The sequence below is a fragment of the Phoca vitulina genome, unplaced genomic scaffold, assembly GCF_004348235.1.
Source record: "Phoca vitulina isolate PV1807 unplaced genomic scaffold, GSC_HSeal_1.0 scaffold7, whole genome shotgun sequence".
Taxonomy (NCBI): domain Eukaryota; kingdom Metazoa; phylum Chordata; class Mammalia; order Carnivora; family Phocidae; genus Phoca; species Phoca vitulina.
Genome location: NW_022589710.1, coordinates 46,509,463 through 46,537,168, shown reverse-complemented (window position 1 = coordinate 46,537,168; position 27,706 = coordinate 46,509,463).

The following is a 27,706-nucleotide window of genomic DNA, read 5'->3' as shown; positions in this document are numbered from 1 at the left end:
CTCTGGACATTGGCATCTTGAAGATGTCCCCTGCCATCTTCAGCACCCAGGGTCCTGGTACTTTATAATGGCTCTTCCCTGGGCTTATCCCAGGAAAGAGAGTGATGGGACTCATCCTCAAATTCCAGAGTGGCTCACATGGAGATGGAGGGAGAGAAGCCCACACCAGGACCCTGCCTCATATAATCTCTGTGTTGTAGGTGTTGGTAGTGTTCTGCTTGGGTCCCTTTGCCACCAGTGTACCTGTCCCCAGCTCTGAAGGGCTGCAGCCTTCTCCTGAGAAATTTCCTTGAGCAGTGGGAACCCCCTTGGTCCAACACAGCTTGGGAGGTTACTCTCTCCCCTTATGGCAGTTCACAGCCAATGGCTGATTGATATGGGGGTAGAGCTGGCCAGTATGCTTGTCCCACGTCAATATGGGACAACTCTGTGGTGGCCTTTATGCTCCAGAGCTCCCTGAGGAAACCCCTGTCCTTCCTTAGCCCCCTCCCCGACCCTATCTCTCTTCCCTTGCTGTCATCAGGAGGCAGACTGCAGGCTGTGAGGGCCCCTTAAGAGCCAAGGAAGCCAGAGAAGAGGCAGAAACCTGATGAACCTGTACCCAGGGAAGGTCACGGACAGGGAGATGACAAACACTCTGTCCCAAACAGTGAGTGCATGCTGGACTCCATCCAAGGTGGGGAAATATTATAACTGTCCTCAGGGATGTGATCAGCATCCCAAGAGCCCAGATGGGTGGACCGAGAGGAGACAAAGGTCACAGGAGATTGGGCAAGGAGTCCAGCCGTCGCAGACCCTGGCATTGGCAAGAGATGCCTCCTTCCTCGCCTTGCTCCCTCAATAAGAAAACCGTGTGGCGGATTATGGTTGGTGGGGAAAGACAAAATAGGAAACAAAGGGCACGAGAGCACTGCTCCGGGCTGACTGAAGGGAGGATCAGACATCAGAAGAGGGAACGGGAAGGAGCAGCCATCATAAAGCAGGAGAAAACAGGAACGTGCTTTCTGAAAGAGGACCCTGCACCCTGGGAGCTCTTAAAGTCTACCCATTTTAGCCACAGGTTGGGTCTCCATTTTACTAATATGGTTGCCAGCTCCTCTGGAGAGAATTTTAAACATTTATTTAGGAGGCGCAAGACCATTAGCCGTGGCAAAGGAGAGGTAAGGATGATTAAGAGAGGGCTCACTGGGTGGAAATGTGAGTGTGTGGTGAAACTTACGAGGATGCAGGGACCTGGCCGATGAAAGCGAGAGCTATAGGAGCTGTCCTACAGTCTGTGAAGGGGGGGAATGTTGGGCCAAGTTCAATGTTTATGTAAATGATACCAAAGAGCGCACTGATGTGGTTTTTATTGGTTACCTTCTTGCACTTAGCTCTGTAGTATATTGTGGAAGATGATGTCAGACCACACTACCTACCACCTGGGTGACCTTCAGCAAGGTCCATAACCTCTGTGTCTGTTTCCTTTTCTGTAAAATGGGAATAATAATAATAATAATAATAATATATCTTTCGGTCGTTGGATTGAAGGATCAGTGAAGGTAAACTGTGTAAAGTTTCCAGCACATAACACAACCTCAATACATGCCTCTTTCCTTTTCCCACACTCAGAAGAGTAGGAGTCACAGAGGTAGGACACATGGAAACATTCAGAAACTAGGCAAGCACTAAGCAACAATACAAAATGCAACAGTAAAGAAATGTCCCAAGGAGGGACAAGGTGATTAACATAACAATAAAAAATTAAAAAAAAAATAAAAATTTCGGATAAAAAAAATTGCAAGCAAAACATGTTTTGTATTTACATCATGGAATATGATTTAACAATAAAAAGGAATGAAGTACTGAAAAACAAAGAAGCAATGTCTTGAGGAAATGTCATGCTTAGGTATCATCAGGTAATGGTACAGTTAATGTGCATTGAGATTATTGTCAGGGGAGAAAAGTGGAATCTTTCACAATAGAGTGCAAAAGAGAGATACTGAAGAATTTTTAAGGCTTTCAATTCCTAACATGGTTCATCCGCAGTGTGAAAGGTGCTGGTTGAAGGAAATAGGAGGTTTTAGGTGGCAGAGAACAAAGCATGTCCCCAGGCTCAGTATGGAAATGACAGAGACCCAAGACCACCTGAGCTGTGAAAGTCCAATTGTATGAGCTATTCTTCTGGGAAATTTTGATGGAGGGCTAGGAAAGGCCCGGGATCAAGGGTCCAACATATAAAGGAATCCCTTTCTAAGTTTATGAAATGGCAAAGGCAGAAGTGAGAAGTGGCACAAGGGATCAATCGAAGTATAGGTAAGGACTTATGGGAGAACAGTCTAGAAATAAGTTAGATGCAGTAAAAAGAATGGTCACACAGCGATTAATGATAAAAATCAAGGCCATTTAGTAAAAAATAAGAAAAAAATCTTTACAGGGAAGCACATAGGGACCCAGAAAATAGATAAGGACACTTTGTGCTCTGAGGTCTCTTTATTTAGCAAGACTCCAAATGTAATATTTTTAAATTAATAGAATATGATGGGGGGGGAAGAGAACAGAAACAGACAGTACAATGGTCAAATAGAGAAGTAGATGTGGCAGTTGGGAAATAATGTCCTTCCTAAAAGATGTTTTCAGTGGGCTGGTTTTAGGCAGCTCAATCTACATATTGCAAAAAGATTTCCCAACTCACACCATGGAGGCAAGAACCACCAGTGAGGGGGACACAGAGGGGAGACGCTGGAGCCATTCAGGATAATCAGCCAGGTCAGCAGCATTTCTGAAAGAGCCAAGTCGATACTGGGTTGGGGGGGTGGGGGCTGGCATTTACTCATGTCCTTTATTTCATTAGGACATTCAAAGGCATGCTGAGGGACTCATGCTGAGGGACTGCACTGAGGAGTGGGACCACCAGTCCCTGCCCAGAGTGCCTTAATTCTGGAGGGGAAACCGCCCTGCAAACAGTTGTGATACAAGACGATCACGGCCTGGGTGGGGTGCAAGAGAAGTTCAGCACCCAGAAAATGTCAGCTAGTCTAACCATTCCTTTTATAGGTAAAGAAACAGAGGCAGAGAGAGAGATCAAGTGACTTGTACAAAGTTACCAGGCAGTGTGAGAGCTAGGACTAGAACGGGGGCCTTCTGGAAGTTCATCTAAAGGCTTGCTCAATATGCTGCCATAAAAATCAGTTGTGTTTCCATAAACAGTTTGGTAGCCTCTACAACAGTGTCCAACTACCTCAGTAGAGTGTCATATTTCAAGGTAATATTTCTGATATTTTTAGCAAATAGATTCCACAGGTTTCATTATAATGCACCCACTTTCCTTCCCTCTGCCCCCATCCCCCATCTTCATTGATGAGGCAAATTCACCCCCAAAAATAAATGGGGAAAGAAGGCAAGAGAGGAACCTCAGGAAGCCAAAGCAAGCACGTGCACTTGGCAAATGGGGATAGAGAATATACTCTAATAGGCACATGCCCCTCTCCTGGAGCTGGTGTTTCTCATTCTCATGCGTGTCTATGTCCGACCCCTAGGCAATGCAGAGCATCTCTGCATGTTTTAAAACTTTATATAAATGCTACAGTCCTGTCTCTAGAATCTTTCTGAATGCCCTTCCCTTATCAATGCTGCTGACTGTCCAAATCCACCAAGACTGCTCATTAGATAAACAGTTGCTTCTGTTTGAAGCTTCTATCACCACGCACAGAAATCTGGGTGAAAATTCTGCATGAGAAAGATGCTACCACCATATTTCAGTTGCCCAAGAGTAAAGCCTGAACTTACAGGGACTAATATCCATCTCATGACCTTTTCCCCTGGGCTAAAAAGTGGTGCTTGGTTCCCACTGGTTTCCAAAGGAGCAACAGCAGATGGGCATCTGAAGGCAGAATTAACTCAAGAGTCATTACATGAGGGTGTTCTCAGTTGAGTGCCCTAGAGTAAATAGTAATTACATGTTCCTTCAAGATTACTCTCAGCCCGAGATGGGGAAAGAAGAGAGTCATGGATGGCTGACCACAGTACCCTTAATGTAGACACGTGTGCGCAAAAACACAAGCTGGTCACAAGTCTGGATTCAGAATTTTCCCCTAAGATTGTGATGTCACTTCCATAAGTCCCTTGAAATATACAAATCAGACCGCCTTGGAGACATCAGAAATTGTCCTTACCTACTTGCATTCTTCTTTCCTCGAGGAGTATCCCCTAAAGACGCACCATCAAATACGTGGAAAACAAGCCATCCTTGTTTAGCCACACTGTGTATGAGGAGGAGGAATTCACCCCATGCAGAAACTACACTTCAGTGACTTCACAACCCTTACGGACACACGTGACCATCGAAACCATTTCCAACTTTCACACCTGGACAATGGGAGGCTATGGAGAACAGATCTCCATGGGGGCTGGGAGGCTTGGCCAGATCTCCCCAGACCCAGGCAAGCACTGGGAGTATGCTCACTTGGTTCTGGGATATGGAAGTGTGGGGAATTGTGGAGGACCAGGGCACGTCTCCAAACCACCCCTAGAGGAGCACTCCCTGTCTGCTCTATCTGTAAGCCGTCTAGGGGGAGGAATGTAGAGACTTTGAAATTTCCCTCCTCTTGGCCTTTTTGGCATGCAGCCCTAGAAAATGATTACCATGGCCAAAATGCTATCATCATCATCATCATCAACAACAACAAGGGCTCTGATTGCTTATCAGCTAGGAACCACTGCTCTGAGGGCCTCTGTGTGCGTCTTCTTTAATCTTCACAACGACTCCACAGGGAAGGTGCTCTCATCATGCCCATTATACAGATGAAGAAGTCAGGTGTGGAGTGGAGAGGCTGGGGAACTTGCTCAAGGTCACAGCCAGGACAGGGTAGACGTGAGTCTGGCGTGGCTCTGAAGCCTGTGTAGTCACCGCCCCAACCACTTTGTGGAGATCACCTCAGGGGAGTACGCTAAGACTGGTGAGCCTTCCCATTTCAAAGGAAAGTTTGTGCTCTGATTCTTATTTTAGCTTCACGCCAGTCTCGTGAGGCACTCAAGCAGGTTTCTGCCCCCTTTTCCGTGGGTGAAGAAGGGAAGGCGGGAAGGGGTTAGGTACTTGCTGAGGTCACCCTGACTGGGAACGTCTTCCAAATCCCAAGCGTGCTCCTCTCTTGGCTGCCCAAGGACTTTGAGCAAATCCTGAGGAGCCTCCGGCGCCCTGGTGCTGGGGCTTCTCCAGAACTGTGGAAGCCTAGACACAACTTCTGGGGTGGAGGATTGTGGGGGCAGAATGTGAGGACCACAGAGGCGTGAAACAAGAGTGTCTACATATTAAAAACAAAATAGGGGCGCCTGGGTGACTCAGTCGTTAAGCGTCTGCCTTCGGCTCAGATCATGATCCCAGGGTCCTGGGATCGAGCCCCGCATTGGGCTCTCTGCTCCGCGGGAAGCCTGCTTCTTCCTCTCCCACTCCCCCTGCTTGTGTTCCCTCTCTCGCTGTGTCTCTCTCTGTCAAATACATAAATAAAATCTTTAAAAAAAACAAAATTAAAAACGCAGAGTTTGTCAAGTGTTGTGGAGCAAGTGGGCCTGACCAGTTTTTCCACTCACTGCCCAGATGTACTTACAGATGGGGGGGGGGGGGGCTGAGGAGAAAGAACAAACTGAGGAAAATGATAGAGAATAGGAACTGAGTGAGGATGGTCAAGGCATGAAGCCAGAGAAAAGCCATGGGCCCACGGCCTTGCAGTAAAGGGACACAGCAGGCTGTCCTGTGGTTATCGGTTCAGTTAGGAGCACAAGTCTGCTCCGTCACAAACAACAGTTTTAAATGTCAACTTTTAGAGTGAGAGAGCCTAAGAGACCTCCTCCAATCCACCATCTTATGATCAGGGAACTGAGGCCCTGAGAGCATGTGCACCTTCATTATCACTGGTCGGAGGTGGGAACGGGGCTGGGCCTACCTGGCCCCTGCCTCTGTCCATGGCACCTGTCTGCCCCTCTGCCCTCAGAAGCTGCAGATGCAAGCAGCCCTCAACATTCAACCTCCCTCCAACTTTTTATTTCAAAATAATTCTCGATTTGCAAGGAGCTGCCCTCCCCAGCTGACGTGTACACACGCAAAGTCTTAATATGACTGCAGACACACATGGGGTGATGGGTCAGTTCTGGGGCTGACTTAGGAGCAAACAATCTATGACATTTCTTTCTCAGATCTTCTCCTACCCCATCACTGCCATGAACCCTAACACACACACACACACACACACACACACACACACACACACAGCCTAATCAGCAATAATTTCACTCCTGAATATTGCTGGAAAGATCACTAAGCCAAGCTAATCAATTGTCTCAGCCAGCCACCAGCCCCCAGGAGATGCCTAGACTTTTCATTGCTATCATTTAACCCTTAGCAGCCTGAGTTTTTATCCACTGCTTTCCAAAAGAGAGCAGAAATACTCTTCTGGGAAGAATCCCATGCCTAAGATGATGTTCCTCTCTTGCCACCTTTCAAAAGCCTTGTCTGTGCTAATGGAAGCAGACACTCTGGAACACTTCAGAAGGAAGGTCTCCGTCTTCTGTGTGCCACGTGGGACCAACGTGGCTATAGCAGGAAGAGCACGAGGGCCCCACTGAGTGTGAGCAGCCAGAAGAGGTAGGTAAGTACGGCCCAGAAAGGGCAGAGGACAGGGCATGACAAACGAGGGAAACAGTCACAGGAGAGATACCAGTTTAGCAATTCCACCTGACTTCGGCTTAGACAAAGCTTCTTTACAGACAGAATAAAATTCCTAGGAAGGTTTGTGCACATCTAAATAAAAGACACACCTCTTTTTTTTGTTTTTGGTCTGGCCAGAGGAACATGAAAGCAGGGGGGACAGAGGGGAAGAGGGGCTGGGGCAAGGACCACGATCCATGGGTCACAGGCAAATGTAGTTAAGGCGGTTGGACGTTCACAACTTCCAATCATTCCTCCCACAATGAAGGGATCAGAGGTGCCCCCTCGAGAGAAGCAGCTCCATGCAACTCACTTTGCATGTGTTGATGGAACACACACTATGTGCCAGGCACTGTTCTAGGCACTGGGGAATTTCAAAGATGCATAGTGAGGAGGCAAAGGGGTTGCAGTGAGGATTGCAGGGTTTAGTAGTGGTACCCCCACTTCGAGGAGGGAGAGCAGAGAGGGGGGCAGTGAGAAGAACATGGGCACTCTGTCAGTCTGGGTGGACCCGGGATTCACACTGGGGATCCCTGTTTCAATTAGGAAATACGTGGCTTAGCAGTGGGGAAAGAAAAGGAGCAGGGCTCATTGCTTCACAGCATAGGAAGCCCCGACACAGAGACACAGAGGAGTGTTGAGGGCACTGGGACCGGTGGCATCCATGAGAAGACACCTCTTCAGGACCTGCAGGGGGGCCCACTTGGCTCTGCGATTCACTTGTCAAGAGATCGTGTTGCGAGAGAGGAGGACAGAGCGGGGACCAGCTGCCCCGAGAACACAGCCCCGCTGGCTGCGCAGCCAGGACCGGCCTGACCTGCTCTGTGGTAGAACCCACGCTGCCCTCTGCGAACGCAGGGTGGAGGGGGTGCAGGGTGACCTGGGGACCTAAGCACAAAACTGCCTGTCGGAAGGTGAGCCAGGGCCAAGAGAGCTGAGCAAACTCTGGTTCTTCTCACTTAGGGCTGCTCTCCAAAGCCCGGTCCCCATCCTCTACTTTCCCACAGTTTTAAAAGCCCTAAGTTCTTTTCAGATTGGGGGTGGTAGGGGTGGGGGGGTCCTGATAGGCCTTGATCCCCCGTTTCCTAATGGGATAGTTCATTGGCGGATGAGGCTGGAAGTCTTGCTGACCCAGGATTCTGCTCGCCAACATTCAGGAAAATAGCCTGTTATAAACCGAATGTTTGCATTCCCTCAAAATTCCCATGTTGAAGCTCTGATGTCTAATGTGATGGTATTAGGAGGTAATTAGGTTTAGATGAGGTCATGAGGGTGGAGCCCCCATGATGGGATTCGTGTACTAAGAAGAGGAAGAGACCAGCGCTCTTGCGTCTCCTCCATGTGAAGATGAATGAGAAATGCAGCCATCGGCACATAATGAGGGTCCTCCCTGAACCTGATAGTGCCAGCACCTTGATCTTGGACTTCCAGGCTCCAGAACTGTGAGAAATACACTTCTGTCGTTTAAGCCCCCTGGCTAGGGTACTTTGTCATAGAACCCAAGCTGATGAAGACATAGCTCCTTAGTGGGAGGTGTGGAAGCCTGTCTTTAGCGGTCTGACAACCCTGCGAGGTCAGCTCCGTAATTATGCCCAGTTAGCAGATGGGAAAACTAAGGCCTGAAGGGATTAATTAACTCAAGTCCTGGAGCTGAGAAGATGTGGTGCCAAGGTTCAAAGCCTGGTTGCCTGCTCAAAGTGTGTGCTCTTGACCACAGCTCGGTGCCATGCACGAGAGGCACGTGGTAGGGAAGGGGCAGGAACCATCAGTGAGGAGCTGCACTACAAAAGGGAATGGAACATTGTCCCTGCCCTTGGGGAGTGTCTGGTCCAACGACAGAGACCGGAGACCCACAAGCAATCACAGCCTAGGGACGAATGCAGTACTGGAGGGAGATCTGTGGGGGGCTCTGAGAAGATGGGGATGCCAACCACATAAGGAAGGCTTCAGAGCAAAGCTGATGTAGTAGATGTGCTATAAATGCCATCTTTTTTTTTTTTTTTAAGATTTTATTTATTTATTTGGCAGAGAGAGAGAGCAGGAGCACAAGCAGGTGGAATGGCAGGCAGAGGGGGAGGGAGAAGCAGGCTTCCCGCTGAGCAGGGAGCCTGATGTGGGGCTCGATCCCAGGGCCCTGGGATCATGACCTGAGTTGAAGGCAGACGCTTAACGACTGAGCCACCCAGGCGTCCCTACAAATGCCATCTTAACACAAGGAAGGGCAAGTGCAAGAGGACTCACAGGCCACTGAACATGAAGCATTAAGAGAAAGAAGAGTGCCCGGGGAAAAGGGGAAAACAAAAAGCCAGAGGTCTCCACTGATAGAAAGTTGGCTGTCTGGAGACTGCTGATCTCAAGAAGCAGGAAAATCGGCCCAAGTGAAAGGACTAGAAACTGCTCCCTTGGTTGGTGGCAGAAAAGAAAGGCAAGGGTCCACAGAGCATTCAGAATCCTCCTGTATGAGAGATTCCTGCCTTTGCTTCCCAAGTAGGAGACCACACTCCAGGAGAGCCAGGGCCCAATCAGGCAGCCATCTGGCTCTGACTTTCCCCTCTCCTCCACTGTACCCCAGAGAACGAGGGTAGAGAGCGGCCAGAATGTGTATGGAGGACTTAGACTCCTGACCTCAGCTTTGCCTTGAAATTGTTCGACCTTGGCCAGGTTGCTCCTTGCCTCCTCTGGCTGAAGATCAGGGAGCCCTCAACCTGCTTTCTCCTGGGCACAGTGAACCAGATGGGCATTGAGGTCCTCGTGCAGAGAGCAGGGCAGGGGGACCAGGGACTTGGACCCCATCACAGAGCAAAGGGGAGAAGAGGGGTTGGTGGAGCTGTGAATTTGCTTCAGAAGGGGAGACAGCCCACAGCATTTCAGCCACAGGACCGAAGCGGGGGAGAGGATTCCACCAGGCAGCAGGGGAACTCTCCAGTTGCTGGAAAATTGAGCCATACTCCTGTCTCCATGTTCTCACCTCCGGACTTGAGGAGGAGAATTGATTTGGGGCGCTGCAGGCACACATCCCCTCCAGACCTGGTGAACGGAGGATCCACGTCCGCTGTGCTGCTAGGGACTTTTTTTTCTGAACACATCAGCTGACTCTGGCTTCAGAGCTCCTGCCACAGTTTCCATTCCCGCTTTGTGGACCGACTCCCTGCTCTCTCTCCTCATCTTCCACTCTGCTGAAGTTGTACAGCAGCCTGAAAATGCTGATGGCTTAACTGGTTTAATTTTTTTCCCCAGCAGCCCTGAGGGGTTTTAACTCTTTCCTCCTGCAGAAACCCTGCTTTTGGAGTTGAATGTTTAAACTCTCACTGGGAGACTCATAAATATTCGGAGTCACTCTCTCCCTCTCTGTTTGATTAGGAAATGAGCCTTTAACTCAATGTAATCCCCAAGCCATTAACAAAAAAGCCCTCAACAGCTCCACTATTAGAATTTCACTCTTAACCCGCTGAGGATTGAATTAGATTAACATAACCACCCACAATCTGAGTTTATTTTCTGTGCCAGATAGAAATGTGTTTTTCAGGGATGGCGAGAAGGGGGAGGAAAGGGAGGAGGGAGGGAGGGAGGGAGAGAGAGCGAGAGAGCGAGAGAGCGAGAGAGCGAGAGAGCAGGAGGGTAATGAAATGTAAAAATAGAGATAAGAAAAAGATGGACAGATACACTGTAGAAATGAAGGGATGGGGAGAAAGAGCGGTGCGTGGTCTTTGGCTTAAAAATCCTGCCAGCAGCCATCTTTTATTTACGGGATATTTGGAGAGGCCTCAGCTATGTGAAATTGTTTGAATTAGGGGAGCGCTTTCCAGGTATTTGCGATTCCTTCTTCCTGGAGATTGATGGTCCTGCACCTGAGCCTGCTGTATTCCAAAGCACCTGCTCATTGGCCCCACTGTCCCCAGTTTGGGAGAGGAGGTCGGGCTGGGTTTCTATGTGCTCAAGGGGGGGGGGGGGGGGGGACACATAAAACAACAGTGCGTGCACAAAGGCGACCGCGCGTTTACATCCAGAGAAATAAAACAACGACAAAGATGGAATGGGTTAGATTTTGCAGACATGAAGTCACAGACAGCCCCGTGACCAATTGCATTTAAGAAATCAGTGTGGAAAAATGAGTTTGACGGGAGCTCGGTCCACATAAAATTAATCGTTATTGAAGCAGAAACTAAGTAATCAGAGGCTGCCTTAGGCAAATGCATTGAAGTTTTCCCCAACTGCATCTCCAGAACTAAGCCCAAAGGGAAAAGCCATATCCTGAACTTGAGGGTGAAAGCTAGGCCCTCCATCACACTGCCAAACAAAGCCTCCATCCCCCCTAAAAGCATCCACAAGTAGCCAAAGGAAGGAGTGGTTCTTGCCTAAATGTTCCAACAAACATTCTCCTCTCCACCTCCTGCTAATGAGAACAGAGCACTTGTTCAGAAATGCAGGACTCTCCCACTGCATGTAATCCTGGGCCAGCAGGCTCGGGCTGCAGGTTGAGGAGGGAGGGAATGCTCTTGCATTAAAAGATTAAAAAATGTCACACTTTCTCTAAAAAGCCTTTGCGATCTGAGAGTCCTCGGCTAGAAGTTCAGTTGTGCAAACAGCTGACTGCTGTGATTTCTGAATGCAAGGTCTCAATCGCTTGATTTACTTGAAGCCTTAATTAACAACCACCCGCCAAATCTCACTTCGGCATTATTGTGGGGAACCTTAGCAGGATATGTTTATCAAAATGGAGGCCTTGGAATACACAAAAGTAATCATGCTACACGTAGAGTATGTTCAACTCCTGTTTATTTTTTTCTTGATTCCTGGGCTTTATCTTCCACACTAAGCTTTAAGTAGTGACAAGCCCCCTCCCCCCATTTTAAGCCAAACTCCTTATTCTCAATTTTCCCACCAGTACATGTGGTCTTACTACCTGAACACGTGAAGTTGTCCTTCTAAATTTCTTATTCCTTCCTGATCCCCATTTCCCCCTCCAAAATAATAAATGAATGGATTACAGACAGTAATAACCCTAAATAAAATACAGAGGAGAGTAAAGAACCAAAAGAAGAAGTTTCCAAAAGGTCCGAAGTAAAACGAGATCAAATTGGCTCTCTAAACATATGTGTGTTCGTATTATTTAACTCTCACCAAGTTAAATTTGTTTTGTTTTTAATCAAAAATAATCCAGGCCCATCTGTTTTGTTTAATCTTTTAAATTGTTGGAAAGATTATTTTTGCTGCTGTTGTTGGGGTATTGTTCTCCCAAACAAATCAAGAAGTAGTCCTTAGCAATATAGTATAGGTAACCACTATACTAATAAGTAGAAACCCAGGCATTATCAGACCACTCATTTTAAAGGTTGTATATCATATACATTAAACATCATCACATTTTTTCCCCCAAATTTACGGCTACTATTCCTTTGTAAACAATATATAGCAAACCTCCCCACGTGCAGGATATTTAGGTAATACTCTGCATTATCCAAAAACTAAAGTCCCAAATCTTCCACAAGAAGCTGGTGGTGTGTGGGCCCTGGGGACACCCGACAGCATCTGGGGACTGTCACCTCTGGGAGCCACCGGTGTGCTCACAGAGCTTGCACCCCGACTGTCTGAAACAAGCAGCGCTTTGACAAGCATCATGATATTAAGTTTCTCCCTTTCAGGGAAGGATGCGGAGCACCCCGCACCAGCAGCACTCCACACACCTGGCTTCAGTCTTTGCAGAGACGCTTCCTCCCCACCCCCACTAAGTTCCCCTTTCAGGATGAAGAAAATACACCAAATGTGTGAGCCAACAAAAGCCTGTAAGGCAAGACAAATCATGAGCTCTCCTCTGGACTCCTCCAAGCAAACTCACTCCGTGGAGCAAAAAAGAAAGAAAGAAAGAAAGAAAGAAAGGTAAAAGTCCTTTTCCTTTGAGGTGCTCTAGAAAAGCTGGTCACGGGACTGCTCTGAGTCCCCCTGAACCTGCCGGGAGCCCTCCATCACCACCTGTCCTGTGTGAACTGGGTTTTCCCTCTGTAACCTTCTCAGCTCACCCAACAGCTTGGAGCTGCCAGCAAATAAAAGTTTTCACGCTGGGAGACATAACCACCCCGCGGAGCCGCATGTAAACTTTCCCTTGCCCTTTTGATTTACTTACTTTTTCTCGGCGAAAACAAATAAAAATTAAAGGGAACCTAGGGATTCCGAATGCGTTTGGGTAGCAGTCCCACCCAGCCATTCCCAGTCCCTCTGACCTTCCCGTGACAGTCCGAGAAAGGCAACAGTTCCCGCCCCACCCCCTCCAGCCACGCAGAGATGCTTTCCAGCGCCGAAAACCAGAATGAAAGAACAGGCACGGGGAGATATTTTTATCCATAAAAAGAGAGGGAGAGGGAGAGGGAGAAGGAGCGAGAGAAGGGGGCTGTGTAGGGAAAAGGACAGGACGGTGCGGGGCAGCGCTGGGGCGGAGAGAAGGGAGAAGTTGCGGTACTTACATGCTTGGGGCCGGCCGAGGACAGGGGCTGGCGGGGGACAGGCTACCCCTCAGGTGTTTCCACTTGCTGATGACTCGGTGCTCAGCTCCTCCGGCACCAGCTGACAGTCCCCTGTCTGTGTCTCTTTGTGACTAAGGACACAGTACTCCCAACCTATAAATAGATCCCGACTCCGTGATTGATATAACAGGCAGCTGACAAAAAAAAAAAAAAAAAAAAAAAAATCCCACAACCATAACCAGGTCTTAAACAAAACAGCAAAAAGCTCTGGGCATTCAGCTCCGCCGAGCCCCATGCAGACTCCGCAGCCACTGAAAGGCACAGGAAAGCGGGGAAGGAAAATATACAGTAAAAGGGAGGCGGAAATGGGGGAGGACACCCAAAGGGGGAAAGTGTGAAAGTTACTTCTCTGGGGGGTGGAGCAGTCCTTTGGGGTCCCGGGGAAGCTGAGGGATGATGGTCGGCAGGGAGAGCAAGGGGGGGAGCGGGTGGCATGACCACCTGACCCCACGGGGAAGGAGAGGCCCCATCCTGAGCCCGAGGCCCTGTCAGGGCCCAAGTCAAAGTCCCGACTTGGGAGCTTTGGTCAGTGCAAGTGCTTTCCACGAAAGTTTCCTTCCTGCTGCCAGATCAGGAGGAAGGGAGGGAACAGATAGAGTTTTCCTAGCTCAGGGGCCAGACTGGCTTCTTGGGGGACCTGCAGTAGGCCCCCGGGGGGTGAGGGACGATGTGCAGGTGAGGGGCTGGGACAGAGTCAGGAGTTGCTTGTGCCTGGTGGGCAGGGCCCAGTGGGCCAAGTTGCAGCACATAATGGGTTTTTAAAAGGCCAAGGAACGACATTCCTAACAGAAGAATTGCCCAAGGTTGAAAGGCCTTGGGGGGCATTGGTGTCTGCTTTTTCCAGAAAGATTTCCTAGGAGGACACATTGAAAAAAGTTTCTCCTTGGGGAAATGAACCCCACTCTTTGAGATACGGAAGGGTCTCTTAAGAAACAAAGTTCTGTCAGAGTCCTGTAAAGGTGGGGTGGCCTCTCAGGGGCAGGCCAGTCCACCTCTGGGAGCCGGGGCCACGGGGCAAAGTTTCCAGAAGACAGAGTCATGGTGACAGAAGTGGGGGCTGTCCAACAATGAACCAGGTGAGCTCCCAATCACCCGACGGACTTCCATCCTGCCACGTGTAGACCCACTAGCTTGGGTCACACGAGGGTCATCTGCCTGGATGATCTGCTTACTCGGGCACACTGATGTAGGTGAAATTTCAGGTGAGGTTCCCCTTCCTAGAGGGGTCATGGGACAAGCCCCTTGCTGGTGTGGTGAGGAATAGACACTTCCTGATCCCCATTTTTTGGAAAATAAAGTTGAATTTCCTCTTCATGTCAGATCTGATCCTTGATCCTCTCCAAGTTAACAGAAACTGAGGATGGGCAGTAGCCAAGCTGTTGAAGTCAAAGCCTATTTAATACGTAGGACCTCAAACATGCCCATGAGGGGCCTGCCATTGGAAGACAAGCTCCAAGGGACAAGACCATGTGTTTGTCTTATTCACCGTTGTTCCCCAAGGGCTGCCATGGTGCCTGGCACATAGTAAGACCTTCCTGAGTACGAACTGACTGACTTATTGAATGAATGACTGACTGAATGAATGAATGAGTGCATGAATGTGTGATGCCTAAGACACCCACTTTAGTACTTTGGACTAGGACACTCACTCCTAGCATGTCTGTTTTATGACGGTGTCCCCAGGAAGGTAGAGAACTGGGGCTGGGGCTTCAGGTTCCGGAGAAGTCCCAGGCCATGACTGGGGTGGCAGCTGCTTCAGCGCACAGTCACCACCAGGCTCCTTGTTAGGGGAAAACCTTTCACTTCTGAGGTGAACTGGGGACATCCCTCCATTATTTGCTTTCTCCTCAAATTCTCCAGCTGACCCTCCCTGACTTCTGGCAGAAACCACACAGGGCTGTGGCCTCTCCTGGAGGCGCAGCGTCTAGTCTGCCGTGAACCCTCAGCGAATGGGTTGAATCAAGCCACTTCTCCTGGAAGGCACCCTCCTTAGAAAGCGAGGTGGAGCCTCAGTGTTGACTTTTTCCCTCCAGGCCGATCTCTGAATTACTGCAGGGTTTCAGTCACAATTCTTTCAACTGAACGAAGCCTTGGTGTCTGCTCCCTGGAAGTGGCCCTGGGAGTCTGCGGGGGACCAGCTGATAGCCAGTGTGCATCCCTCGGATCACACAGGCCTCCCTTGAAATGCTGGTCATCATCTTGGGAGAACACAGCCCTTTGTTTTCGGGAGCTTCCAGGGCCAGACCCCCTGGGCCACTGGGAGCACAGGGGTACATGGACACATTTCCCTGGCAGTTAAAGCACAGACTTCAGACCGGGACTCCCTGGGTTGGAATCCTGCCCCTTCCACTGATTATTAGGAAACCAGTAAAATCCCTTCACTTCTCTATGCTGCAGTTTGCCCAGCTACAATGTGGAGATTCTAAGGGTCTACCTCCTAAGATTGTCAGGAGGATAAAATGACTCCATCTTGTAAAGCAATGCTCAGAACAGTGCCTGGCACTGGAGAGTTCTTTTTTTTGTTTTTTTTTTTTAAGATTTTATTTATTTGCGAGAGAGAGAATGAGAGACAGAGAGCATGAGAGGGAGGAGGGTCAGAGGGAGAAGCAGACTCCCTGCTGAGCAGGGAGCCTGATGTGGGACTCGATCCCGGGACTCCAGGATCATGACCTGAGCCGAAGGCAGTCGCTTAACCAACTGAGCCACCCAGGCGCCCTGGCACTGGAGAGTTCTAATAAATGCTCCAGGTAGCATCACCAGCCCCCGTGCGTGCCCCTGCACTCATTCCGAGGTGTGCCACCCCCTCCCCCGCCACTGCCCACCTTAGCCACATTACTGGAGCTTGCTTTGGTTCTTCCCCCAAAGCTAGAGCCTCCTGGTCTCAAGATTTGATGACTCTTTGTGAGCACCCACTCTGGGCCAGGCGCTTCACATGGTTTCCTAGTTACAGCAGTACCGTCCACCCACGGGGAGGATTCTCATTCCTCTGTGTTAGTTTGCTAGGACTGCCATAACTAAGTACCAAGAACTGGGTGGCTGAGAACAACAGAAATTTATTTTCTCTCACTTTCAGAAGCTAGAAGCCCAAGACATGGGCAGGGTTCGTTCCATCTGAGGGAATGAGGGAGACTCTGTTCCAGGCCGCTCTCCTAGTTTTGGGTGAGTTTTCTCCTAGTTTTGGCTTGTGGGGGCATCACCCCAATCTGTGCCCTTCAACTTCACATGGCGTTCGCCCTGTGTGTATCTTTGTGTCCACATTTCAGTCTTATTGGATTAGGGCCGATACCCTAATGTCCTCTTTTTAAGTTGATCATCTGCAAAGACCCTATTTCCAAGTAAGTTCACATTCACAGGCACTGGGGGTTAGGATTTTGATATCCTTTGGTGGGGGGACGGGTACACAAGTCACCCAGGACACCCCTTCTACAGAGGAGGCAACGGGAAGTTCAGGTCGTCTTGCACTCAGTCTGAGACACAGCTGAGTGAGTGTCGCACGGGAAAGAAGGCCTGGGTAGGTGAAGCCCTGACAGTCCCCTCCCTGCCATAGGGACGCCGGCTCCTGTGCAGGCGTGGTACCACCGGCCTCCGCTGGGCGTGCGGCGACGTCATTAGTGCCGCACAGCAAGGTGACTTTACACTGTTTACAAGGGCCCCTGAAGGTGTAGCCGTCCCTGCCCCCACCAGCTTATCAACGCATTTACCTTTCAGAGTTCCCTACCAGACTGCAACCAGGAGGGGTGGGCAGGGACCCGCACACAGCCCAGGAAGGGCCTGCACTCGTTTTATCTGGAAAGAAGAATCTATCTGCTTGGGCAGAGAACTAAATACAACACATCGGTGCCGCTAGGCCATTAATCATCTCCTGCCAGGACTCGGGAGACCTGAGAGTGGCCATCGTGGGCACTGGCTCCACACACAAGGGCCAGCTGGAGTCAGGGACACTCCTGGCTCTTCCCTCTGGAGGGCATTCTATAGGGATTGGGGAGGGGGGGTAACACAGCTCAAAGGTGGTGACATCTTGCTTGGAAAGACGAAGTGGGAGACATAGCCCAACCCTATCCTAGGTGGTTGGGCCCAAAAGCAGGTGTCCCCACTGAAGCAAACACCACCCTCCCCCCAACCAGGCACACATTGGGACTGCCAGCTCCCGCAGAGTGACAAATGCTCAACGCACCCCTACTCGCACCCCCACGGGGGGAGGAGCCTATACTCTTCTTAGACGAAGGAAGGGTGCCAGAACAGGGGAATAACAGGAGGCCTCAGGTGGGGCCAAGTCAACAAATCAAAAGCCCCAGACCGCCAAGCCTGATTTCTTCCATCCCTTTACCCCAGAGACCCCACCTACTGCTCAACCAGCCTACACAGGGCCTCATAAACCAACTGTCCCTACTAGCTGCATCCCCAGTTCTCCTGCCTGGCCGCTCTCTCACCTACTTTCTACTCATTCTCCATCATCCAGCTTGAGCGTGATGCCCTTCCCCTGTGTTCCCGGCCCACAGCGGCCCTGACTGCAGGACTCCCCTGCTGCCCACAGAACAGCTCATCTGAGCCACCTACAATGTCCCATTTTGCCTCGAGTCGTGTGCCCACTTCTCCTGCGTGTTTGCCTCATGCCACAACGAGGCAGTCACAACGGAGGTAAGTCCCATTGTACTGAGCACCCACCATGTGCCGGAGTCTCTGTAAGGCCCCTGATCTACATTGCCTTATTTAATCCTTACAACTACCCTCACGGCCAAGGATTCTTTTTCCCCATTCATCATCCAGGAAGCCGGCAGTCAGAGAGGTGAAGGGACTTGCCCAAGACCGGGCAATGGGATAGCAGTGGAGTCAGGATTTGGACCCACATCTGCCTGAGTTGAAAGCCTGTGCTCTTACTCGCTATTTAACCATCTCTGCTATGACACTACCCCCAACCCTCATGGCTCTCCTGGTTTCATGGCATAAAACCCAATGCCTTGCTCTAGCTTATATTTAAGAAATCTGCTCTAGCCTATATTCCTGGTCACCCCCTCACCATTCCCTGCCATGCGGAGCCTTTTCCTTGGCAACACTGCAATCCCTTTCATATCGCTGCCACACCATTTGGACATCATGACCCAATTCCATTGTCACCTGCCCCAAAGCCTTTCCCTACTTCGGCCACACCTTCCCCCGTGCTCTTCAGGACAGACACTCTGCAGTGGCACCTGCCACACAGTACTAGGAATGTTGGCTCACATAGCGGTCTCTATCCCTGAGATGTTGCTCCTGGAGGATGAGGACATGCTTTTTTCATGTTTTTGTGACCCTCCATCCCACTACCAACCGATGCCTATCCTGGCATGTATTAGGTGACCATAAGTGTGCATCAATGAATGACTGAAAGCTAACAAATTAGGAAATATAAAGTGAGAGGGTGAAGAGTGAGGTAAGAGATGAGTATAGGATGACTGAGAAGCAGTCCAGAGGGCTGCTGGTTAAGAAGACTGTGCACCATACAACTCCAGAAGGCACGGTTCATGTGGCGGTCCCCAGGACCTCCCTAGAACCATGCAGATGACAATCGTGTGGGCGTATGAAGGCATAGGCCCTCTTCCGGCCATTTACTATGAGCTGGAAGGGACTTGGGAGAAGGGAACATAGATGAGAAGTATGGAAGAGGTGCTTAAGTACATTTGGCACATATTATCAGTTGTCTACCCTACAGTCTTTCCGCACTGCATTTCCTGGGCCTGTCACAAGCTGTAGAGGCTGAAAACGCCCACTTGTCTCCCAACCTTCTTTACAGCTAGAGGCTGCCATGTGTCCCGGGCAGACAGTGAGATTTAAGGGGCAGTCTGTCGGGAGAGGAGGGTATTTGGGCAAGGTTGTCCTCCATGACACAGAGAGAGAGAAATGTGTGGAAAGAGCTGCAGAAACCACATGGTAACTATGAGAAAAGAAGTGTGGAGGAGAAAAGCCAGCATGCAGAGGATGGTGGAGCACCAGAAGGGAAGAGGCATGGGTCCCTGATGGCACAGGTGGGCTGCTGAAGTAAAACCAACCCTGCAACCGCACACGTCTTGTACTAGGGGATGATGCGTGTGTTTATTGCTTAAATCACTATTAGTTATGTTTCCATTACTAACACCCCAAGGCATGCTAACTCACGTATTAGAGGGTGGGGTTCGTGCCAAATATGGCGATGCAAGCTGGGAGCCAGCCAACTAATGTAAATCCGTAGGAAAGCCCTGAGACCTCACAGGTTAAGAGTGTCTAAATGCAAACATTGGTAGAATAATGTCAGTGGTGTGAACTCTCTTTCATATTTTTGGTTATTCCATTTCTCCTTCTTACATATGGTAAGTTGGCACTACCCCCCCTTAGCTGTAATCCAAGCCCTGACCCCCATCAAAAAGAGTTTTAGTCTTTGGGACAGGAAAAAAAAAATCCCCTGCATATTTTTGTAGCACTTTACAAAGCGATTTTCCATTGGTTAAGTCACAATAGCCCCAGACAGACGGGACAGGGGTGAAGAAACCAGCCAAGGGATAGGTGACAACAACAGAGATCACCCTCTTTCTCTAAATCAGTTGAGCCGTGTGAGTTTCTTGGAGTGCTCCTTGTGCACCTGAGCACTTACTATGGGCCCTGTTCTAAACACTCTGTATGTGTTAAGTCATCCAATTTTCACAGCAACCCTATGAAGTGGAGATTACATTTCTCATCCCTGTTCTACAGATACAGAAACTGAGGCAGAGGGAGGTCCTATAATATACCCCCTTGAAAGAGGCAGAGCTGGGATATGAACCAAGTCAGTCCCACTCCAGACCTATACTCCCCCCAACGATGATGCACAATGATGGTGGCAACTCCCTCCTAAAAGAAAAGAAAGTGGTTCGATGTTTAGTAATCCGTATTCCTCCAGGAAGAACCTAGAACTTTGGGAGGAGCTAAGCAGCCCTGCATCTTGGCTGGCCTTTATAGAAGGGTTCTGCAGTCCTTCTGTTGGATAACTCCAAGATCTAAACTTTTCTAATTGGGCTTTCCTCCCAGGGCTAACACCCACAGGGTGGGGGTGAGGGGTGGGGTCGCCGTCAACGCCATGAGGACTACATAAGGTTTACTTAATAAATAATCTGGAACTCCATAATCTTTCCCCATAGATTGCTTGGTATTTGCCTTCAGTAGATTTAGGAGTAATTAAATTACTGCGCAACCAGCCTGCAAGTCTTAGGAAAAGACACGAAGTAAAGTATTAAGCCTTACTGATTCAGACAGATAGGGGGAGGGGTGGGAGAAAACCAGAGAGAACTGTGGCTTTCCTTTCAGAAGAACCACATTTTTTACATTTCTAGTACTTATAGTAAATCACACTAAACATTAATAGCAGCCAAATGGAGTTCTTGCTGAGTTTGTGTGAATGAATAAATAAAACTAATTTTAATTAGCACATTCCTTGTATACAAATATCTTCTATTAATACTCTTTTGAGAGCTTGTTGTTTGAAGGTTAAACATTCATTCATTCGTCCAACAAGCGTCATGGAGAATCATTACTGAGAATCTACAATGTGCTGCTGTGTGCTCTGTGCTAGAAGCTAAGGATAAAGAGATAAACAAGAATCAGAGGATGCCTTGGAAGAATCTATATATGCAAACAAAGTATGAATATGCTAAGGTTTATTAGAAATATATAAGCAATGTACTGAGCTGAGCCACCACAATCAGGAACAACTGACTCTAAGAGGTAAAGGAAAGCTTCACTGGGAAGGTGATATTTAAGCTGGGTTTTGAAGGATGAGTAAGAGTCTGACTGGAAGAGAAAAGGTGAAAGGCAAGGATGGCCAAAAGACAAGGGCCACAGGGTCCCTTGATGATGCTCCAAAGTGGCTACTCATCATTCATATGAGCTATGACTCATGTGTTACAAGCTATGAATTGTTGGAATAGAAGTTTTCAATTAGATGATTTCATGCAGAAAACATTTTTAATACAGAAAAGTAAGTGCAAAAGGTAATAAATACCCGTGTACTTGCCACCAAAACAAACAAATGGCAACCTTATGTCATTAGCTATAGATTTTTTTTTTTTTAAGAAACAAAATTTTTCATCAGGACATTGACACTGTTCATCACGTGAACTGTCACGTCCTCTGATGGTGCTTTCCCTGGATGCCCTTTCCAGAGCAGATCCCTCTCCTTTCCTTTCTGTCAGGGGCCTCTGATTATTTCCCTTATAGAATCTTCCACAATTTGAGGTCACCTTGTTGATTTGTTGATTCATCCCCCACTGTAACGTCATCTCTGTAAAAGAGATACCTGGGATGTCTTAATTATCATGGACCCCTCTGTCCCCGACATATATGAGGTGCCCAATACGTATTTGTAGAAGAACTGGGGGACGCAGAAGTGGGGAAGGGAAAGAGGGAGAGCTTATAGGTTAGTATGAACTTTTCTAAGGAAATGAAAATAGTCTTCAACTGAAGGGATCTCAATAGAGGAAGGGACAGCGATTTGGTTTAATTCCGCAAATACTCTCTGAGCATCTCCAAAGTATGAGCCTCTGCAGGAGGCACAGGACAAGTCCAGCCCCCAGGGACCTTACTCTCAAGGAATACCCCGTGCTACTAAGAGCTGGCCCTGGGGTGAGGGCAGTTTGGGGCGTGTCCGGGGGATTGGGGAGGTCTAGCCTTGGTCAGGCCCCTGGGGCGAGAGACAAGGTTGTCAAAGCCCCTGTCAGTCAAAGTGGAACAGAGGTGGCTAAGCTGGTGACAGGTCTGCAGTGGGGCTGGAACTGTAACCAAGGAGACCAAGCAAGGTGAAAGTGTTACGGGCAAATAAAAGAAATTGACATTCAGGAAAGGTGACAAGTTACACATTAAACCATGGAATGGGAGAGGGCCAAACCTCCCCCACAGCATATCCTCAAAGACCTGCCTTTGTGCTCAGCATGTAGAAGAAAGTCTCTCCCTTTCGGACATTATTAACATTTCCCTTCCTGGTACCACTGGGGATGAGCCTTTGGGCAGGGATGTGAGGACTTGGTAGCAAGTGACTTAGAAAGAGGAGCCAACCCTGGCTCATCATCCTGACTAACTGCCCTTCCCTGCCAAGCCCACCGATACCATTCACTGAGCAAATGTTTATTGAGCAGCTACTATAAGCCAGGCATTGGGCTAAGGACCAGGGATACAGAGATGAACAAGCCCTCCTAAGAAGGCAAACACAGAAAGGCAAAATGTAATACAACAAAGCAGAGACAGGACCAACCACCTTGGATGCTCAGAGGACTCCAGTGAAGTTGTGGAAAGAGAGTTTATGAGGAGATGGGCTATTTGAACCAGGCTTTGAAGCCTGAAGAGGAGGTTGCAGGCAGAGAGGCAGGCAAGAGTTGTTTTCCAGGTAGACAAACAAAAAGCATAAGAGGCCCTGGCGAGCCTGGAGAAGGGGGGAGGGAGAAGGAAGCAGTGGCAGGAGCTAGTCTCTGTGCCGAAAATGTTAGACCTTGCCTGGCAGGCTCCTCCTTGACATTCAGACCTTAGCTTCATGGTCACCTCCTCTGAGAGGCCTTCCCTGGACACCCATCGGTCACAGTGTCTGTAACTTACCTTAAAAGACCCCAGCATGTAAGTGTGATATTACGTGTGTGTGGCTTGGTTAAGCCATAAGCCAGGGGCTGCTAGCATTTCAGTCAAGGATCCACAGCGCAGGGTGAAGCTTGGTAATTAGCCAGGAGCCCCGTGTCTGGGAGCGTCTGGTATTTGTGTCTAGATCAGTGAACAACACTTGGCTAAGTAGCCTAGCAAATGGATTTCTGAGTGGATTTTTACTGGTAAATTAGGTGAGTTCTGTGAAGTTTTCAAGATCTATGTGAGATGATGCTGTGTGGGCGCCCCACCCCAAGACCCCTCTGCCCATCTAGGTTCAACTGCTTCTGAGATGGTCGGTGTCCAACAGCTTGGCCACCTCCCACCTCAAGCATCCATCTTTTCTTTCTTTCTGCCTGACTCTTTTCTCTGCCACCACTGGAGCTTGCTCTGCTAAAAACAGGTCTAACCAGGAGAGTTAATTCCCCCAGGGCAATCTTCAACTGAGAGGAGATAGGAGTCACTGGACAAATACCCCAGTCTCCCAGTCCTTTGGTGGAAAGATTCCGCAGTTTGCTTCACATGGTGTCTCAGAGGGTCCCCGGATGCCTTAAGGCACAGCCACTTACAGCAATAACTCTCCTTAGCAAACTTTTTGATGTCTCCCTTTGCTGTCTTTTTTATTTCCTGTTTCATTTTCCCTACTCCCTCACTTGTACTTCCTGAAATCATCCCTGAAATAACATAGTGATACCCATGATCTTGTCTCAGGGTGTGCTTATGGGGGATCCCAAGGTAAGACAATAGATGCGCCAGCTAAAATGTGTTGGGAACACTCTCCCACCCTTTGTATGCACAGAGTATAAGAAACCAATGGAGTCCATAAGCTTTACCCACCGGTGTCGCTCTAAGCCAATTCCCAAGTGGTGCTATCATCAGCCAGCTGTAAATTCTGGAAGATTCTGGTTTCTGGTGGGCTATCAGGGTAGTAAGAATCCTGCCTCTGGAATCTTGGTGTTTGTTGGAGCACTTAAAAGGACAGAGAGCTGGGATTTCCTTGAGCCTACAGAACAAGTGTATGAACTGGTTTTGTGCTTGCCTCTTGGAGAAGTTAAGTTGATGAATATCTCTATGAGGGCATAATTTAGTCTGCAATTGCATCTCTTATAACATCATTGTGAAATCACGGCGGATAGCTAACACTCAACCTCTTCAAACTTCTTTAGCATTCCCATCGTCAACCAGAAAGAGCTAAGGGCTGTCATTGACCAAATTGGCTATTCCAGTTTACAATACCACCTAAAGTAGCCTTCCACTAGCATTCATATAATCTTACTTTAATCCCCAAATGGTACTTACTGTTTTTTAAGAATTATTCTTTTTTTTTAAGATTTTATTTATTTATTTGACAGAGAGAGAGACAGCAAGAGAGGGAACACAAGCAGGGGGAGTGGGAGAGGGAGAAGCAGGCTTGCCGCTGAGCAGGGAGCCCGATGCGGGGCTCGATCCCAGGACCCTGGGATCATGACCTGAGCCGAAGGCAGACACCTAACAACTGAGCCACGCAGGCGCCCTAAAAAATATTCTTTTTATTTATCTATCTCCATATCCTCTCCAACCCCATCCCTTACTGAAAGGTAAGCTCCATATCCTGTTTATCTCTGTCTCCCCCAGCACACACAAAAATGCTTAGCACTTAGTAGTACAACAATGCCTGGCTCAACAAATGTTCTCTTAAATGTTGACGAGTGACAGCAGGTACAACTGAGGACAAATAATGGGGAAACTTATAGTCTCAAGCAGGGAGCTCACACATCACCCTTTGAGCCTGTCTGTGATTCTTAGGCTGTCGAGGTCACGGACACGTCTGAGAATCTGAACAAAGCTATGAGCCACTGCCTTCTCCAGAAAAAAATCCACACCTAATGATACACATAAAATTATACCTGTGATTCCAGGGAATGTATAGACCCCAGTTTCAAAATTCCTGCTTCTAGACATATGCAAGCCAGAAAAAGCTTTCAAACACATATGTGACAAATCCAGCTTTGTGTTTTAAGATGATAACTCTCATGGTCATACAATGATGGAGGAGGAGGGAGCAGGAGGCCAGGAGACCAGTAGAAGGCCTTGAAGTAGGCCGAGAGGAAGAGGATGTGGGCGTAGATTTAGGCAGTGCTAAGCAAATGGAGAGGGATGGGTATTTGGGGGAAGCATTTCTAAAATAGCAACTGTAAGATCTGATCATTGACCAGTTGATGGAGGTGAGAAAGGGAGAAGAGGCAAGGTAGCTGTGAGAGTTCTGGCCTGGGACCCTAGTAGATGATGACAACCTGAATCACGGCAGAGATGGTGCATCCCTCCTTGTGGTGAGGCCAAAGTGATAGCCTGAACTTCAAGGCTGGGTCCTAACCATAGACTTTGGTCTGCCCTTGGGCTGCCCTGCAGTTGAAACAGCCTGACCCAAAGGGCATGGGCAGGAGAGAAGAAACCTGCTTCCTCTGTTTCTGAAAGTGCCACTTGCCCTCCTTTTGCTGAATCTTTGTTGGAGGAGTCAACTTTCTAGTATGGAAATGCATTTGAAGTCTACAATGAACAGGTCAGAAACCTTAGCCTCTTCTTGGCCATCTGTGGCCTAAAGCAGTCTTTGGCTCACACCAACCGCAGAGCTATCGTTGAGCTGTGGGTGCAACTCTGAGGCAGCCCCGTGTGTGCACTGGATCCCAGTCCCTCTCACCCGTGCAAACGTTGCTCCTGTAATTCTGCCCCTTCTTCTCCCACATCATCGATTTTTGCCCCTCCACTGGACTATTTCAGCCAACATAGCAAACATGCTATTGTTTTTCCAATTTGAAAATATTCTCTCTGATCTCTCTTCCCAATGCAGCTTCTGCCCCTCTTTGTCCTGCCTTATTGCAATGTTCCTTGAAAGAGTTGCCCATAGTTACTGTCTGTAATTTCTCTTTTGCTCATCTCTCTTGAACCCATATATAACAGACTTTCCTTCCTATTATGACACCAAAAGACCCTTATCATAATCACCAATGGCCTCTACATCACTAATGCCACCAGTCAGTTGCCCATCATTGTGTAATTGGGCCTCTCTGCAACACACTTGATGTAGTTGTTCACTCCCTCCTGGACAGCACTCACTTCTCATTTTCCTGCTACATCTCTGGATGCTCCTTCCTAGTCTCCTTTGCTGGTTTCCCCACATTTCCTGGACTTCTAAATGTTGGGGAAGCCTGAAGATCAGTCCTGGTCCTCACCTTTTTTCTACCTATATCTCCCCTGAAGATATCCTCAGGTCTCATAGCTTTAAATACTTGCTATGTGCTGATGCTTCCTAAATTTACACTTCCAGCCCAGCCCTCTCCCTTGAATTTCATCTGATTCTGCTTGAGTAGCTCCTAAACATTTCCAATTATCATGTTCAAAGTTGAGCTTCTAAAACCCCCTTCCTGCCTTTTTCATTCTTCCAACTGCTCAGGCCAAAAACCTTTGAGTCTCCTTGAGTTCCTCTTTCTTACCCCATATCTGGTCCTTTAGGCTCCATCTTAGCACTTCCTCTTTTACACGTTGATCCTTTCCTACCTAGATCATTGCCTTCTAACAAATCTCCTTGCTTCTTCCACTGCCGTTCTTCTATCTATTCACCATATAGTAACTAGAGTGAACTTGGTAAATCCTAAGTCAGTCATGTCACTCTTATGTTTTAAGCCCTCCTACGGCTTCCCATCTTACTCAGAGTAAAAGCTAAAGTCCTTACAATGACCTCCGACGTCCTTCACAAATTGCCCACAGTTTCCTCTCTGACTTCATCTTCTCCTACCCTCTGATCACTCACCTGCTCCAGTGCACTGGCCTCCTTCTTCTTCCTTAAACATACTGGGTGTGCCCCTGCCTCATGACTTTGCATTTACTGTTCCACCCACCTAGAATGCTCTTCCTCTGGATATCTGCATGACCTGCTCTCTCATCTCCTTCATATCTTTATGAATATGTCACCTTCCCGTTGAGACTTTAGCTGGATATCATATATAAAATTATAACTCTCTCCCCTAAACATTCTCTAGTCCTTTCTCCATGTATTTTCCCTATCACTTTTCATTATTAAACACACTATATGTTTTACTTAATCATTTTGCCATTTTTCTATCTTTCCCACCAAAATATAAGCATCACAAGTCCAGTGATTTTTGCTCTCTGCTTACTGCTGTATCTCCAGTGCCAAGACAGTGCCTGAAATTATAAGTGGAACCTCAATAAATATTGTTCAGAAAATGTTTACATTCTAGTTCTAGATCAGAGCTTATATGACAGTTCTAGAGATTATAAAAAGAATATTTGCTACATTCTGCTTCTCTCTACAGTGAAGTGGCTTGTATCCAACCAATGTACCCACAAAACCAAAAAGAAAATCTGGATAAAATACAAAATTCTGTTTGAGGGCACTAGAGAGTTTCCAAAATAGCCAGACATTGAGAGGATGCCTTGAAAACATCTTGACCGCCCCGTTAGAAATTTTGGAGGGCTATCCTCTAAGAACATCAGGAATAGATCAAGACTTAAAAAGTCTCAGGCTGAATTAACAAGATTGATAAACCCCTGGCCAGAGTTATCAAAAAGAAAAGAGAAATGACCCAAATCAACAAAATCATGAATGAAAGAGGAGAGATCACAACCAACACCAAAGAAATACAAACAATTATAAGAACATATTATGAGCAACTCTATGCCAGCAAATTCGATAACCTGGAAGAAATGGATGCATTCCTAGAGATGTATCAACTACCAAAACTGAACCAGGAAGAAACAGAAAACCTGAACAGACCTATAACCACTAAGGAAATTGAAGCAGTCATCAAAAATCTCCCCAAAAAAAACAAAAGCCCAGGGCCAGATGGCTTCCCAGGGGAATTCTACCAAACATTTAAAGAAGAATTAATACCTATTC